This window comes from Tenrec ecaudatus, unplaced genomic scaffold (genome assembly GCF_050624435.1).
Source record: "Tenrec ecaudatus isolate mTenEca1 unplaced genomic scaffold, mTenEca1.hap1 Scaffold_316, whole genome shotgun sequence".
Taxonomy (NCBI): domain Eukaryota; kingdom Metazoa; phylum Chordata; class Mammalia; order Afrosoricida; family Tenrecidae; genus Tenrec; species Tenrec ecaudatus.
In genome coordinates this window covers 331,656-340,419 of record NW_027459040.1, presented here as the reverse complement: position 1 = coordinate 340,419, position 8,764 = coordinate 331,656, and positions in this window count along the sequence as shown.

Below are 8,764 nucleotides of genomic sequence, written 5' to 3'. Positions count from 1 at the left end.
ATAACGAGGTATAAATTACCAAGGGCATATGAGGGAGGGGGGAAAGGGGAGGGAGGGGGGAAAAAAGAGGACCTGATGCAAGGGGCTTAAGTGGAGAGCAAATGCCTTGAGAATGATTGAGGCAGGGAATGTATGGATGTGCTTTATACAATTGATGTATGTATATGTATGGATTGTGGTAAGAGTTGTTTGAGTCCCTAATAAAATGTAAAAGAAGAAAAGAGAAAAAATGATTAGGGCAAAGACTGTACAGATGTGCTTTATACAATTGATGTATGTATATGTATGAACTGTGAAAAGAATTGTATCAGCCCCAATAAATTGTTTAAAGAAAAAAGAAAAAAAAAGAAAAATAAGTTTGATTCCCACATACCTATAGAGAAAGCTCTCAAAAGGATATCAAGAATGCTACCATTTACAATAGCCAACTATAAGTAAAATAAATAGGAATAAACCTAAGCATAGAAGCAAGAATATTGTACAAATAGAACTATTAAAAAAGCAGTACTATAAGATACCAAAAGATACACACCTAATTAGAAAAAGGGGTCATGTTCATGAACAGGAATTCTTAACTTTGTGAGAGAAAAAAAACACACCCAAAGTGATCCATAATTGTGATGAAATTCTGGTTCAGATCCCAGCACCTTTCTTTAAGTACATAGTAATTACTCTCTAAGTTTTCAAATAAATTGCCCATCAAGTTTTAAAAGAAATGAAATAGACTCAGAATAAGCACAGTCAAAACTACCCCTCCATATCTTGGAGATACTGTTGTGTAGGGGATTGCACAGTACACTATTAATTGCAAGTTCTACAGTTCAAGACAACCATCTACTCCTCTGGAGACAGATGCAGCTTTCTTATCCTGAAAAGTTGTATTCTCAGAAATCCAAAGGGACAGTTATGATTTGTCCTGGGTGGCTGCTATGAATCTTAATCGACTCATCAGCAGGAAGTTGAATGTTTGAGAACTGGTGGCATGGGAGGGAAGTCCCTATAACTGCACCTGAGATCAATCTATGGGACAAAGGACAATCATCCTAAGCCATATTTTCAAGTGGATTATCTCTAGACTTTTGTCTCTGAATCCCTAAGACACTCCTCCAGATATGTCCACCAGAACAAAGACTCACTTATGTTTTAGGTTTTCTGGGTGTGAATTAGCCAGTTTCAAGAGAAGATACCAGAATGGATTTATCTATATACACAGTCAATGGTCAGACAACAGAGTCTACTTAATTAATCCAAGGTCGAAGATCTCAGAAGACAATTTCAAAAATATTGTCCCTTTGCAAATTAATGGATTGAAACTTTAGGACACAGCCAGATGGGACACTCGGCATCATCAGAAGGTAAAGGAGAAAAGAGGCAGACATTTCTGTGGCAAAGATTCCCTGATTCAGTAGGCTCTGATCCCGTGATTTGGGGGCAAAAGGGGGTGTATAAGAGGTGGGGACTGAATAGCATGTTAATGGGCATGATCCACGGGTCCACAAGGAAGAGACCCCAAAGACTGTACTTGAACAAGTTTGATGACACTCAGATGTCAAAGATGGGAGTGATGTGTCTGACCCACAGGTTATACATTGAATTTGTAGCCTCCCCAGAATCCAACATTTGCAATAATAAAATCACCAAGGTTAAAGTGTGCCTGCATTGTTTAATTTGAACAAATGCATCCACTAATTCACACATTAATTTATTCATTGTGAGGTCTGAGAGCTATTAACAGACCACATACTCTTCAACACTGAGGGAAAATTAGTAAATCAAGCAATTGAGATAGAAATATGGGCAGTCTTATCCTCAAAAGTGAAACTCACTGCAAGTGCATCTACTGTGACTCACAGGACCCCTCTAAGGCTCATTAGAACTGCTCCTTAGGCTTTCTCTGACTGGAAATATTTACAGGAGTAGACAACCTCATCTGACTCAGGAGGAACCATTGCCTGGATTGAATCCCGGATCTTGTGTTGAGCAACATAATACTTTTTCCGCCACAGCATCACGTCTCTTTCTATTTCTACACCAAGAGTCGTACATGACAGGTTTTTTTAATATAACGTTGAGAACCCACATCATGATGTTTTCCATATTATTATATGAATATAAACTCTGGAATAAGAATAATAAGGGCCATAGAAAACAATGGTGGCTTTTGACTTATGGTGCTTGCAAAGAATGTTGAAAGTGCCTGGGTGGGCTGACAATAAAACACACAGATCTGTTGTGAAGGGAGTAGAGGCAGAGAGTCCCTCAGAATTAAGGACAGTGAGATCTTGTTTCCTGTACTTTGGACATGCTATCATGACACCAGTCCCTTGAGAAAGACTTCATCCACGATAAAGCAGGGGAATCAGTGACGAAGGAGGCACATCATGAGATGTATTGACTCAGTGGCTGTAATAAGGAGCTCAAAATATTAATGGTGATTATGTGGCTGAACTAGGTATTATTTAGTTCTGTTCTCCATTGAATCACCGAGAACTGAATCACTTAACACCATCAAAAATGAATAAATAACACATGGCATTCTTCCCAGGTGGAATGACAGTGCAAGGGGTTAGGGTATATGTTTTATGAGGGAAACACACCTAGCAAAAGGAAATGTATATCATAATACACTGTTTTTATCAGCGTTCTTATGTTGAAGTTCTCTGTGTCTTGGCTAATTATTGGTAGTAAAAGTCTTGTCACCTATTTATAGAGCTGTAAGCATCCAAGGTTAGGGCACAGGATGGCTGTTAGAGACTCAAAGTAATCCTGGATGTGAAATTTTAATAGCAACCCAGGGCACTGTCTGTAATACCAGAAACACCTTCCGTGGTTGTGGAAACTAAGAGTGACTCCAATAATGGCCAAACACCCTATTAGCAATATCCAAGAATTGGTTCGTTTGGGTAATGGTATTAGAGAATAATATTAAATATATCACGGGCTGCCTAAAGCACAAGCAGGTCTGTCTTGGATTAAGCACATCTTGAATATTTCTTGCATTCACGTAAGACTTTATCTCACTTATTGCGGGATGTCATCATGAGGACCTGGTACCCAGAGAATGGTCTTGTGCTTGGTAAAGCAGAATGACAATGAACAAGGGAGAGACTTTCAAGGAAGTGGATTGTCACTCAGGCTGCAATGATGGGTGCAACAGAGGAATGACTGTGAGGATAGTGCACTTCTGGGCAGTATTTCATCCTGTGGTACATAGGCTCTCTGGGAGTTGAAACCAACTCAAGGGTACCAAACAATACCAACATGGGCAAGAGTATCTAGTTCTAAGTTAAGATTGTTACGTAAATGTGTATTCGTGAGCATTCCCTGGAATGATACATTGGCCAGCTATCTGATGGCTTGGAGAAAAATCTGGATTCACATGAGAATATTTTCCTGCATTAATATTTCCACAAGGATCACTGGTGATGGAGTGGTTATGCTTTGGGATGAGGGCTGCATGACAGCAGTTAGAAACCACCAGCTGCACCACAGAAGAAAGAAGGGGCTTTTTACTCCTGTAACAGTTACAGTCTCAGAAACCCACAGAGGAATAATGAGTTTTGATATTTGGAATATTTTTAGCTTTGATAATAAATGATACTGGTTAATACAGTCAATTGAAAATAGATATCATCAAGCCATATTACTGTGCACTCTGATTTTGGATAGATGTTCAAAGATAGACAAAGCCCATTCCAATGAAGAGAAGGCATGTCCAGATATATGAAGGTTCCCTAGAATCACTGTGCATGGGGATTCCAAGAGAGGTGCTGACAAGGTGGGGAAACCACAGCTTCTGAGAGGAAAGCATCCTGAGAAAAACACTTCATTTGCCTGCATCTGCAGAAACCATGGCCTGTTGCAAGGAGGTTTGTGTCTGGGCTCACACTGACTTCCCATCACTGTGTCTCTAGCACAGTAATACATGGCTGTTTCCTCAGGATCCACGGAGCTCAGTTTTAAATAAACATGGCCTTTGGAGGTTTCCCTGGTGATGCTGACTCGGGACTGGAGAGCTGGATTATAGTGTGTGCTCCCACCACTCCATATATCACCGACCCACTCCAGTCCCTTTCCTGGAGCCTGGCGGATCCAGTTCACTGCATTGCTTGTTAAGGAAAATCCAGAGACAACAGAGGTGAGAGACAGGGTCTGTGAGGGCTTCACCAGTCCAGGGCCTGACTCTTGTAGCTGCACCTGGGCCAGGACACCTGGGGATAAAGAGAATCCCAGTGAGTCATGTGTCAGATGCTGCATCCCCAGACTTCATGTATGAGTCCCTGAAGCACTCACCTTCCGGAGTTGCCACGATAAATAGGAGAAACCACACATGATTGACCTTCATGTCCATAAGATCCATGATACCCAGGGAACACGCACCATGGTGAGAAGGAGTCAGAATTTAAGTGTGTTCATGCTGTGGTTTCATCTGGCTGCCTAAGAGGTATTTGCATGTGGGAAGTGCATTTGTACATAAAGGCCTACAGGATAAAGTGAGGTCCCTAGGCCTGCTCCTCTCACTCAAACAATGATGCTGGCAGTGCCCTTATGATAACTTCCTCTCCCTGAGCTCTTTGTTTCACCCGGATACATTCTGTTCAGGGAGCGTTATGCAGCCACAGATCAAGGACTCTTATTTCCAGTGATAGATAGATAGAGATATCCAAAGAGAGGGAGAGATAGACAAACCATGTAGGACCCACAGGAGGATAAATAGGTATATAAATAGATAATAAATTAAAATATTCACTACAAACCAGGCCATAACTCTTCTGATTCATGACACCTACATTAGTCTATATTTACACATGTGAATATACCATTGTTGTCACACAACCTCCAAATGACCAAAAATATTACTATATTTGGTAAACATGTCTTTGCCAAAAACAAATTTACTGCTAGGTATCATCATACCAAGAATAACTCAGATGATGGTATTTGGTATTTTCAATTGCTTCATGTGCATATGAAAATTGAACGTTGACTAAGTAGGATTTATAAACATTGCATTTGAATTGTGGTGCTGTCAAGGAATATTGGCATTACCATGGTCTGTCAAAGGAACCGACCATGTGATCTTAGCCTAATGCTTAACCAGTGCGCCTGCACCACCAGCAATGGCTCCTTAAGAGAAAGACTGGACTTTCTACTCCTATAAAGAGTTACAGTCTTGGATATCCACAGGGACCCACAGGGACTTGCTATGAGTCAGCATTAACATGATGGCAGTGAGTTTGCTTTTGATTTGGCCAAAGAAACCAATAAATCTTTCTTGGAAGAATGAATCAAGAATGCTCCTTAGAAACAAGGATGGCGATATGTTACCTCACTCCCTTTGCACATGATATCAAGAGAACCCAGTCCTTGGAAAAGGGAGTGAGATAACATATCATACTTGGCAAAGTAGAGGACAGTGATAAAAAGTAAGGCCCTCGTTGAGATGGCCTGACATAGTGGCTGTAATAATGGGGTCAAACTTAAGAATTATATTGAGGATGACACATAATTGGGCAGTGTTTTGTTCTTTTGTGTCTATGATTGTTATGAGTTGGACCTGAATGAACAGCACCTAACAATAAAACAACAACTACAACACACATAATACCCAGGAGACAACATCTTGGAAAACTTATACTTACAAAAATCCATACAAAATTCTGGCACAGTATAATTCCGTATATTCATACAAGGAATGTAGATGAATGAAAAAAAAAGAATTGAAGATATATTGAGAGTATTGGGGCATCTGATGACCTTCCTTTCATGGTTTTTAATTTTATTATTTAAACGAACCTAATATAAGTTATATGTATATGCTAGCAGAATCATCACCCCCTTGTGTTCGCCTAAAGTCAGACTGTTAAGTATTCCCAGGCATGCAAAGGGGCTGAACTTGTAAATAAACCCATATTTCTGGTCTCTGGATTAGCATGCTAAACAGAATACCATAGACTCCAATGTCTTCAAAAGTGTCGCCAATCTGTATGGTAAGATTCATACAACAATGAGCATGTTAAATAGTATATTTCTGAAGGGAGCAGGGTAGGGAGCAAGGTGTGTCCCTCTTTTTACAAAGCAGCCTTTTCATATGATCAGAGTTCATTTTCTATCATTTAAAAAAAGCCTGTCTCAGAAGCAGCACATCCGGAATTCTCATTGGAAGTTAAGATGACAAGTTTGTCACACAAACTTTGGATATATTATCAGGAGGCACTAATATTGGGAAAGGACAGGGCCATCAAGATGGATTGACTGTGATTATAACAAGGCTCTCACACATGGGAAAGACTATGAGGATGGTGCTGGACAAACCGCTGTTTCAGTGTATTGTACAGAGAGACTATTATTCACAACCGATTTAATGAAAACTAACAACCAGAATATTGTTTTGCTTGAGAAAGCACGGTACCTTAATTAATAAAATGGAATGCAATATCATTGATTACAAGTTATGAAAACTCAAGGAATAAATAGGAATGGAATCACTGCTCTATGTTAATCCCCGCTATGTGAGAATAACCCTGTTTCAATGAACAATAATAGTGATCTTGCATCTGCACCCTCGGTTAGGTGGGTTCCTATACTTCAAGCATCCTAAACACCCTCCAGACTTGCCCTGTCTGCATGGGAACTTTGTGTTGGGCTCACTCTGAGTTCCACTCACAGGTTGTGTTTGAAAATTAGCAAACATCTTCAACTTCAATAGAATTCTGGGTTAATTCGATTTTCTACCCTTGTTAATGTTCTTCCTTCTGCTCAAAAGTTCACAAGTAAGAAGAAGGATCCCCCGGTGTGGCCAGCTAGGGGTGCTCATGTAGATCATCCACCCATGGGTTGTGACCTGGTCATTGCCACAGGTGGTAAGGTGAGGTAACTCCACCCTGAGCTTGGTTAATATCATTATCAGATGAAGATAATCAGGATGGGGTAAGGTTGTGGAGAGTGGTCAAACACGCATGGGGACCGTGTGTACTGAACTGTATACATGCTTACAAAAAAATAACTCTCTGTCATTGAGTCAATTTTGTCTCATAGTGACCCAATGGGACAAGGTGGAACTGCCCCTGTGAGTTTCCAAGACTGTAACACTTCATAGGAGTAGAAAGCTTATGTGTATACAGAGCTAAAATGCATTGAGCTATACAAATTCACTTGTGCACTTTAGATATGTTAATTACCAGGGAGAGCATTAAAATGACATAGAGGTGAATAATAAAAGGCATAATATCACTTTATCAGAAAATGAATTACAGGTTCTGTGTTTTAAAAGCAGGATTAATTTCTTAGTAAGGTCATGACAGAATACCTGGGTTGACATTATTATCACTAAATACACACTGAACTCAATGCAATTGTGGTATAATGGTTTGGGTACAAAATGAGGCACAATGAGCATACGCACTCTTCCACATCTTCTCCTGAATGGAACAGTTGGAGCAATTAAATCCCTCTTGATATAGGAAAGGGGAAGTGGTAGCATGTTGTTAATCAACAGTGAAAATGTATCATAATTGGTTGAGATTTAGTTTGTTAAAAGGGATCAAGAACATAACAGCTCCTTCCCCTCCATTAAATTCCTTTTAAACTTAGTTAAAAGCCTGTTCATTATTCCAGATACTCCTAATTCAGGAAGGGGAAGCATGACCATTTAGAGGAGCAAGGAGACTGAAACCTTAGAGGGTAATGGTGTGACAGTCCCTGGAGTAATGAAGACAGAAATTGATGCTGTCGTAATCCCTTGGGGAAATGTAAATTCTTTCTGTGAACTTTGCTCCGTTTTATCCTCTGATGACTGTAAACTTGTAAACCAACCCCCACTGCAACCTGAAAGGAAGTTTGGGGTCTATAACTTGTTTGATTCTCACTGGATTTGTGAAGCAGTCCACTGGGCGTTTCCTTCTGTAAGCCCTAGCAGGAATAAACCTAGAATGTCTCAAATCAACCTGGTCTCTGCTTATGACAGCCTGCCCTACACCCTTTCCAGTCCAACAACAATATGAGGTCCTGCACATACCTCACAGCATCTATAATAACAATAGCAATAATACTAATAAAATAATATGGACTACTGACCAAAATGTAAATAAGACTATAAAATTAGAAAATATGAATGAGTTTACACTTGGTAATGAGAGGGTTTTTTTTAGATACATCACAATGAGAACATGGACACATAATAAAAGATTGATCACGAGGGTAGATCAAGATTTAAAAAATTCTAACTGTGGCGAAAAAAGTCCCTTAAAAGAGAATGAAAAGCATGCAACATACTTGGTAAAGGTTTGCAGAATCTATGTCAATTAACTTTAATTTAATATGGCAAATTATTTTTATGTAAATACGTTTTAAAAATAAAAATAAAATATCCAGAATATCTGATCAAATATGCAAACCAAGAAGAATTTAACTAAAAATAAATACATGGGCATATTACTCAAATTCAAATAATTTCATTTTGGAAAATTCAAAATGAAACAAGAAGATGATTTTACTGACCTAATAAATAAAATGTTTTCCATCTCCAAACCTTACAAAGTCATTTTCTCGCAAGTGAGCACAGGACAAGGGATTCTCGTGACTCAATTGCTGGAATGTAAAGTGGTTCAGCTACTTTGAGAGACAATCAGACAGTTTCTTACAAAGCCTCTCATTGCTTTACCATTTTATCCTGAAACATGCTCCCAGGTGGTTGCCTCGATGAGTTGAAAATACATGTCCCCCTGAAACCGTGCACTAATGAATTATAGCAGCTCTATACACA